This window comes from Chiloscyllium punctatum, chromosome 51, assembly GCF_047496795.1.
Source record: "Chiloscyllium punctatum isolate Juve2018m chromosome 51, sChiPun1.3, whole genome shotgun sequence".
Classification (NCBI taxonomy): Eukaryota; Metazoa; Chordata; class Chondrichthyes; order Orectolobiformes; family Hemiscylliidae; genus Chiloscyllium; species Chiloscyllium punctatum.
In genome coordinates, this window is record NC_092789.1 from 31,856,832 (window position 1) to 31,867,086 (window position 10,255).

The 10,255-nt window shown below is 41.1% G+C and overlaps 1 non-coding gene across 1 annotated transcript; it reads left to right on the forward strand.

Moving 5' to 3' along the window:
• Positions 1-425: 425 nt before the first annotated feature.
• trnal-uaa (transfer RNA leucine (anticodon UAA)) lies at positions 426-507 on the forward strand. Its single transcript has one exon. It is a non-coding gene; the product is annotated as a tRNA-Leu (tRNA).
• The last annotated feature ends 9,748 nt before the right edge of the window (positions 508-10,255 follow it).

Genomic DNA, 10,255 nt, shown 5'->3' on the forward strand with positions numbered 1-10,255 from the left:
AGAGCGTGATGGTAAAGAGTTGTTTTTCGGACTGGAGGCCTGTGATCAGTGGTGTGCCACACGACTCGATGCTGGGTCCAACATGTTTTGTTATTGAGGTAAATGATTTCGATATGAACACAGGAGATATAGTTACTAAGTTTGCAGATGACACCAACATTAGCAGTGCATTGCATAGCGAAGAAAGTTACGTCAGATTGCAACGTGATCTTGATCAGATGGGCCACATGGTATCAGAATGTAATGTAGATAATCCATTATTGTTCAGAATAATGTCTTGACAGTTGCAGCTTCCATACCACAAAACCAGCGAGCCTTCTGAAGAATATGCGTGCTTTTATACATGAAGTACTCGACAATGTACCTCAAGCAGCTCGGTGAAGTCACCATTCACAAAACCAAAGATGCTGTTGATCTGCAGCCGTAGTAGCATGGCCGAGCGGTCTAAGGCGCTTGACTTAAATTCCAGTCTCTCCAGAGACGTGGGTTCGAATCCCACTGCTACTATCTTGCATCTTTTGCACGGCATGAGTCTCTGCAGAGGTTTGGTGTACACATGATAGGTTGAACGGCCTGTTTCGGCACTCTCGGATTACATGAGCCTCTGAGGTCAGTTTACAATAAAAACCATAGTTTAAATACTCAGTGCGTACCTACAAATATTTGCCATACTCTTATGTAGATATTCGTCAGCTCGGGAACTTCTAACACATTGGTGCACTCACTCTGTAAAAAGACAGAGAGATCAGGATGGAGTTTAGGAGAGGTAAATTATATTTCCACATACTCTGCTGAATTTTGTTCTGAAATTTCTATGTTAATCACAACGTTCCCTGATGTCTATTTTTTATGAAAATTGAGAGAAAGGGGTGCTGTTGAATAGAAGGTTTAGTGAAATAACTATGCTGACTCTGAGCAAAAGGCTCTTAAATGGGAAATACCACCGAAAACAGTTCGGGATTCAAAAAGGAAATATATGTACAGAAGTTAAACGTGATTAACGAACGGTTTAACTCACCACAGCGCCTCTGGGAGAATTCACGGGAATATATCCCAGTTTCCGTCTCCTGACCCACATCAACAAACTAAGCGAACGCTAATTGATGGTCTATTTCTCAGATAAACCAGCTTTCTATTGCACAGTTTAAATTTCACGAATCCTTGCAGGTGATTCTCAAATAACTTCAGTGGGTGCATTTCCGAACGGGGCACCCCCTCCAGATCAGATTCTCACAGATTAATTTAAAGGTCATCAAAAGCCTGGCAGCTAACTGACGATCTGGATCAATGGAAGTATTGTCAACTGGAAGACCCTGACCTCTCAGATTCACATTGTCCAGTTTAAATGCATGAAGCCCGATATATAAATCTCAATCTGCATCCTTGGTTGCATTCCCCACAGGCATGTACTTACAAATGAGGATCACAGCTCTTAGTTTAAACGTAAACAAACTTGATACTTTAGTGTCATTCCACATCAATACTTTTATTTTCGACAGGCGCACCCAGACTAATCAGTGACCTTGAACTAACTAATCCCTGATCGCCCGTCATGCGGAATAAACGTGATTTATCCACTTCAGTTCATGTTCGTGCGACATGGCCTGATGAGTGCAAGGCAAAACATTTTCGAGAAAATCCGCATATCAATTAAACGAGAAGCCTGATTAGATTGCATAGCAGGTTAATACACGGCAATTCCTGAAGCAATCAGGAGGTAATGGGGACATAAGGAACATCAGTGGAGGAAAGACATGATAGTGACTATTCAGATTCTAATACCTCAGCTCGTGTTGATGAGAACAGGATCTGTATTAAGGCTGCATTGTGTCCAAAATCTGTTGTTTTCCTTCACTTTCATTCGGTCTGTCAAGACCTTTCCACCATTCAGTGAGATTGTATTTGATCGAATCATCCACAAAATCACTTTCTTGCTCTATTCCAAAAACCCTCGATTCGTTTGCTGATTAAAAGTCTGTCTATCCCAGCTTTGAATACACTTAACTCAATCGCTGCAGCCTTCTGCAGTGAAGAATTTTACAGAATCACGAGCTTATGAGAGAAACTATTTCTCCTTATCTCTGCTTGAAATGTATAACGCCTTCCACTAAGACTATGCCCGACGGTACTACCCTGTCCCACAAATTCTCCACATGTAGCCTCTCATTTCAACGAATAATCTTGGAAACTGCATTAAAGTAAACACCCATTCTTCTATATTTGCACTAGTACAAAACCAAACTACGCAACCAATTCTATGAGGAAATATCCTCTTGTTGTTGAGTATCTTGTGGAGACATTTCCCTGTCGAATGATGAGACTGATATTGATGATGTTTTCTTAAAGTTTGGGTGCAGGGAAAAAACAAGTATCAAATAACAAACGAAGATGCAGCAGTGAAAAATTCAACATGTTATCATGGAGAGAGCTGTCCTGATCTGAAGTTTCCTCGCAGAAATTGAATATGAGACAATCTCTTCCAATATTCAATCCTTGAAATGGAAAGGAAGAAACCATAGATTATTTTGGTGTCCAATAAAGCGGGAATGGAAATGGGGGGATGAAAATTTCAATATATCCGTCAGGTACTTGATGAGATGAATGGCAGATATCAGTACCGCCGTATGAAGTGAGTCTGTGAACAATAGGAAAAGCGTGCCTGTGAGAGAATCAGAAAAAAAATGGCACAATGAAAACAGACGGTGCGACACTGAGAGAGTGTCAGAAGGGAGATCGAAGAAAAGGATATCGATTTGAAAATGGGAAATTAACAGCAATTTGTGAGAAGAGCAGGACCCTGGTGTTGAGCGGATTTTATGATTATTGAGGGAGTCGAACGCAGTGATGAGAATTTTAAATTCGAGACCTCACCTGGATGCCACCTCATGACCGTCGTGAGCACAGGAGTCATATGGCGACAGGACTTGATATGTGTTAATGAGTGACTGACAAACGTGGAATTGATGGAAGCGTCGAGCTTTGGACTTTCCCCGGGAAACGTTTGGATAAGCAGAATGTGGATTTAACAAAGTTAACAATGAGTTTTAACGTTGCAATGAGTTTAGGAGGATTGGAAATGGAGTCAAATGATGGAAATGTCTGGAGAGAAAGTTGGTTCAAATTGTAGTCTTGACTTGTGCCAATAATGTGATTGTTTACAGTTCCTGTTCAGGATGATGTTCTGTTGGTATGGAGCAGGGTGCATGCTGGTGAGTGAAGAGACCGTACTCGGTTTTCCAATGATTTGAAAAAGGATTGGAGAGGCACACTGACACATACCTTCAAATCGAACATCAAATAATTTGCACTTTGCAGTGGAGAAAGAGCAGCGAACTTTGGAGAGACCTTCGCGAATAATCGATGTTTCTGATTGATCTGAGTGTGAGGTGAGAAGTGAACTTTGAACAGGTACCTCTGTCAAAAACAAATAGAACGCACAGGGATTTGTTTCATTGACAAATGACCTGGAAGATAATGTAAATCGATTAACAACATGAGGAATGCTATAGATGATTGAACATCGAATCTTGCTATCCTCTTCACAGTCAGTTAGTTGCTGATTGATTTTGCTAATCGAGGGAGGTCAGATGCTTACCGACCAACACAGATAATATTGATTAAAATAAAAAGGAGTAAAGACCGTCGGCCTGGTTTTGGCAGGACTTGAGTGATCTCGGAATGTGTTGGGACTGGCTGATATGTTTTACTCTGTCTCGTTTATTATCCACTTCAATAACTGTTGAACCTTCTGACAAAAGTAAGAAGAAATCACTTGGCGCAGTGTAGTGAAAAGTATGCAATCACCCGTGACATATAAATTATAGATGCAGCTTTGTTTTTACGAACAATTTATTATACTAAGAACTCATGGAATCCATCATTTGAACCTGATTAATCGAACTTGCAAATTACAATTCTTTCATTTTCTTTGTAATTCTTCTCTCCACTCCAGCTGTCTGTCTGAGCATGAGTGGATATCATGATCAAGGGATTTTGCGATTAATATGACTAATTAATAGTCATTAGTTAGATTATCACGCTCTTTATCATTGCCTTACCAAAGGGAATGTATGAATAAAAAATCGGAACTTTGAGATATGGTATAAACTTAGTGCCCAAATCCAGTTATTCAAAACTCTGGTTTGGAAGATTTTCGAAATCTTGAGTGTCATTGAACATTTTAAATTGAAAGTAAATTGAGGGACTGAGTGATAGATTTGGTTTATTTTGCTATTCCTGTTTAAAGAAAGTGTGAATCCGTACATTTGAAGAATAGTAATAAGGAAATCTATGTAACTATATTTCACAGGTTTACACAAATATCTCGCAAGAACACTGACTCCAGCAGTAGAGTATAGTCAGTGACAATTGTGTTCTTGCAGTAGAGCTTGTATTCCAGATTCAAATCCTGATTGAGACACTTTCCTGCGACCCAAACAATAGCCAGAATGGGATAGTAAAACATTTCCAGAATCCGAACAGATAAATAGATCCACGATTCCAAATTCATCCATTTATAGTTCTCATAAATATAACTAACCTCAAAGGAAAATAATTTTCTCAATGTTAGAACGCTGGGAAGTGTTGATCCGAACTCCTTATCCATTCCTGTTACAATCTCTGAGATTGAAATCAAACCTCACACTCTGTTGTGAGCTGCAGGTTCATATAAATTTTGAATCTGGCAAAGCATTCTCCCTTAAACTATGAAAGGATACATTGGGTGGTAAATCCTTTTTAAAAGAAACCGGGAATCAACCAGTGACACAATCAGATTTCTGAAGGCTTCAAATAGATGTGTACTCAGATGGAATTTCCAATCGCTGATTTTTAAACAACAGTAAACAAAATTCTGCTCTAACGTCTAAAAGATTGACAGCAATGATCTTGAGGAAGGTATAGGTAATTTTCTTCGTAAATTTGCAGATGAAATTAAGGTTGGTGGAGCAGCCGTTAGTGAAGATATTTGTCAGAGAATGCTGTAGAACTTAGACACATTGGAGATTTGGGAGGAAAAATGGCAAATGGAGTTCAAACCAGACAATTGCCAGATGATACATTTTGGAAGATCCAGTTCGAGAGTGAAATATACGTTAAATGGAAAAGCCCTGGGGAAAATTGATGCATCGAGAGATCGGGGTGCTCAGGTCCAATGTATTCTGAAGGTGGCAACACAGTTTGATGGAGTGGCCAAGAAGGCATACGACATGTTTTCCTTCATTTGGGCGCTGTATTCTTTATAAGAATTAACAGGTCATGTAATATTATGTACGACTTTGAAGGGGCCACATATGCGTTACTCTGTCCAGTTCTGATCGCCTCATTACCAATAGATTATGGTTGGATGGAGAGGCGTTTCACCAGGATATTGCCTGGTATGGATGAAGCCAGCAATGAAGGGCAGTCGAGGACATTGCGATTACTTTCATTAAAAAGACGAAGGTTGAGGGAGTATGTGATTGCGGTCTACACAATCACGAGAGGGACAGAGAGGGTGGATTGCAAGAAGTCCTTTCCCAGAGCAGGGGTCCCAATTATTTGGGGTCACGAGTTCAAGGTAAGAGAGGAAATATTTCAGAGCAATACGTGTGGAAATTTCTTTATGTGGAGGGTGATGGATGCCAGGAAACTGTTGCCAGCGAATATGGTAGAAGCAGGCATGATAGCACTATATTTAAGATGGATCTAGACAGATGCATGAATGGCAAGGGAGCTGAGGGATACGGATCCTTCGAAATTAGGCGACAGATTTTGACAAAGGATCTCGTTCAGCGCAGGCTCGGAGAGCCGAACGGCCTGATTCTGTGTTGTAGTTTTCTTTGTTATGTGTTCTTATTCCTGAAGATGTGGACCAAGGGGTAGAAGCTGCAATAAAGATTCATTAGCTAGAGAGGTCAAAAAGTGATTGCACAATCGATATGTTTCATTAGATATTCGCAGCTCATTCACTTTGATGGGTGTTTTACTGTCAACTGATATACAATGAACATTTGTGACATTTCCACATACACCACTTTCAAAAGTGATGCCTGACGATGACACATCAGCGCTGGAGCCTACGATAAAGCACTGTACACGATTATCAGAAGTAGTGTCTAGACTCCTTCGGTGCCAGTATAACTGTTTTCAGTCGAATCTCTTCACATTAGATGATGTCCACCAGCTTCTGAAGACATTGAGTGTAATTATTTCCACTTGATCTTGGAGTATCCCCCATCTTCAACACAAAGCCTTTTTTATTGTGTGACAAGGACACTCTGTGTTATCTGCACACGGACACGACCAGAGACGTAACGATATGCGAAATACATCTCGTCAGTTCTGTTCAGAGTAATGCAAATGAGAATATTAAGCTCATCTGATCAGTTCCCATTTTTCCCCTCAGCCATCGACACTCCTCAGCAAAGAGACAGTCAATGTCATAAGCCAATTGTTCCATGCAATGTCGACACCAATCTTTGGTGTTCGGCGTGGTGTTCACATGGAGCAATAAAATTCAGATCTGCTTTTCGACCTGTCCAGAAGTTGAAAGGAATTGCATTGGAGAGTTGAAGCGAGAGGGTATGCCTTCGATGGAAACTCCGCATTTGTCTCAGAGTGACATCAGGCATAACATAGTATCATAGAATCCCTACTGAGTAGAAACAGGCCCTTTGGCCTAAAAGATCGACATCGACCGGCCGAGGAATAACTCAGGCAGATCCATTCACCAGTCCTATCACTCTACATTTACCTCTGACTCATGGACATAACCCAGTGACATTGCCAGTCAATGGAAAACTAGGACAGACATTTCACTGATTGGAATTTGAAACAATATGCTCACTCTTGTTCGAGGCCAATCATCTCTCACCATAACAGATTTCACCAGACATTTAACAGCAAGGAAACATCGGGCAGGTGGAGGCCAACTGAAACTTCTGGACTGCTTCATGACTCAATATGACCATGGCTGATAATCCAGCTGAATCCCCTGTTCCCACTTCATCATCCAAAACCCTTTTATTACATCTTTCTAACAAATGATAACAAAGTCCTATTTGAAAACATGTTCGATGGGCTGGTGGAAGAAGCTCACACGTGAACGGCAGCAGACACTTAACGAGCACAGTGACAAATTCTCAAAACCTCTTTCCTCTGTTTGTCAATGGAGATATGTATAAACCTCTGCAGTGAACATTAACGGATAAAAGAACGACCTATGGCGTCATCTATTAAAATCAAAACGCCAAGCAGCACAGCAGCATCTCCCACCTCGGCGCTGTAGTTCTGAAGGGTAATGGAAAGACAAGAACACCGATCCTCTTTTTATATGGTCTCGTATATTAACCATTGGCACAGTGCTGACTTCTTCACTTTGCGTTCTTATAAGATGGAGATTCATAACTGAGATGGACAGGAGCTGTAATCAAAGAACAAACGTGCCTCCCAGGCGTTTACATCAGACGTTGAACACAGATACTGGATTGAGAAAAGATTGAATGAAGTAAGATCAAAATAATTTCCTTTTTGGAACGGAGAGGGTGTTCAGTCCCTTAAGCCAGCTCAGTTCCTCAACAAGAACATGGCTGATCTGTGGGATAACTCTATCCCCTTACTTTGGACCTATATCATTGATGTTCTTCCTAAATTAAAAAAAACTCTATGTCCAATTTAAATTTAACAATTGATTGCCATTTGTTTTAGGGAATTTGAGCAGACATTAATATTTGTGTGCAGAAGTTTTTTTTCTATTATCTCTCCTGAAGTCCTTCATTCTTAGAAAGGGCCTTAATTCTTAGATTTTGATGTGGGCGTCACTGGCTGAGACCAGTAGCTATTGCTAGTCCCTAGTTGTCTTTGTGAAGGTGGTGGCGAACCACCTTCTTGAACAGAAGTAATTTTCGTGCTGCAGGTAAACCCATAATGTCCTAACAGAAACAATTCCAGGATCTTGTAACTGCTCATTTTTGACTTCAGTTCCACTCATTATAAATATTATAAGTTTATCGATCCTATATCTCCCTGTTACTACAGAGAAGTCTTTCGTTATACCACCCCTTAACCTTCTACATTGAGTTCAGAGATTTATTTGCGAGCTGATGTGTTTTTCTGCCGACGTTTTATCCCGTCGTAAGTGTACCTGCAGTGAAGCTTTCGTGGTTTGTCATTCCTGCTATTTATTTTCCTCAGTTTTCTGGTACTTCCGGTTGTGCATCTGAAAGGTTTGTCCACGTGATCCAGTTCAATACGTTGATTTATAGAGTTCCGGTTTGAGTTGCAGGCTTCATGGAACTCTCTTGCGGGTCTCTGCGTTGCCTGTGGTTGTATGATCAGGTTCTCTCAATTGAATTTGTGTCCGTCTTTGTCTGTGTGGCTCGACATGAGACAGTATTGGTCGTATTGGTCGTATCTGGCAGCACGTCAATACCAGACTTAACAGAGCACTAACACTTCACCCGAGGCGCACTAATGATCTTACCCAGCAGGAAAGTACATCAGCTCAGTGAATGTATCTGCAGTCTCACAAACAATCCGGCATACAATTCTTCAAAAATACTTATTTAATTCTACAGAGTACAAGCATAATTTGTCTAACCTTTCCTCAGAAAAAAACGTCTGAGGTCCTATGATCATCCTTGTGAACGTGCACAACATTCACTTCAAGAGCAAAACATTCTTCCAAAGGTGTGACGCCCAGCTTTGCTGACTACACTTTCAGGGAGCTCATGACTTGGACAACTAGATCACTCCGTATAATATTGTCTGAAAACTTCTTCAATGTTATGAGGATTTCTGCCTCGACTATCCTCACATGCTGCCTGGATTGTTGTGTTTTTCCAGCCATCTGTCCGTGCATTTCGGACCATACCATCTTCGGATGTTTTTTATTTGCTTCTCGACTACCCGGACAGGCAGTGACTTGTACATTCCCAACATGCTCGGGCTAAAAGCAATTGATATAGTCTCTAAATTCTTCCATTTCCTGTAAATCTATGCTGCCCGTCATTGAGCCCTGCATCAAGGGGATCCTTTATTCATGTCTTTCCTGTCTACACTTCTAATCGTATATACACGTCAGTCACGTGTCCTCCCAATTTCCTCTGTTCAAAGAAAAAAAACTTCATTCTGCTAAATCTAACTTCATTGCTAAATCTCTTCAACACAGGCAGCATGTTTGTCGCAGTACCCCAACAGTATGCTATCTCCAGTGCTATCGCATTGCTCCTATCGTATGCATTCCAGAAGAACACTCAGTAATCTTCCTGCGACATGAGCAATGTTTTACAATGTTCCAGCGGAATACTTCTCGAGGCATCACGTCCGATTTAGATAACTGTTCAACCCCGTTCACACAGTCTGAGAATTAGATGGAGCCCTGATCAGTTTAATAGAAGCTCCATCAAAAATTGTTCTTTCTACTTGGAGACCAGATTCGGGGAAGGCCAATCAATGCATGAGGGATGAATCTCATTCCTGATTTCATCGCTGACTTTGAGCCTAATTTCCAATCTTGCTTAAGAGAAGACTCACCCGGTGCATTCAAAAGACCGTGGACTGTTCCATAACGAGCATTTGAACAGATTGAACCCGTACTCACTGGAGTTGAGAAGAGGTAACTCTATTCAAATACACAAGTTTGTTTTGGAACTTGTGAGGGAAACTGAGGGGATGTCACTTCCTTTGTGGGAGTGAATCCATGCCGGGGGGCTTGATCTCCTCACAAGGAGATACTCACAGATATGAGAAGGAAGTTATTCTCTCAGAGGATAACGAATGGAAATTTTAATCGCAGAGGGAGTGGATGATGGCTCCATTCAAGGCTGTGATCGAGAAGGTTTTAATCAGGAAGCGAATAGATAAAATGTGCATGAAAGGAGAACTGAAGATGATCAGATCGGCCGTGATCTTATTAAGTCACGGAGCAGTCTTGATAGGCAGTGTGACTATGGTGAGAATGTCGTATTTGAGAGGACAGATAATACTCCAGGTATGGTCTCACTCACACCTCTCGTAATGTTAATGAGTCATCGCTCTGGCTGAATTCCCGCCCTACTGAAATAAAGGCCGATATACCATGTGCCTTTCTCATGGCTTGCTACAAAACAGGCAGTGAGAAAACTGGTGACTTCCAATGAAGATACGGATTGCAAAAAGCATTGAAAAAGAGACTTGGACAGGATGGCGACCGGCGCCGCTTCGGAGGCAAACAGTGAAGACAACAAAAGCAGATCATTCGAAATGTTTAACCATTGGAATACAAGTGGTTGGTGTT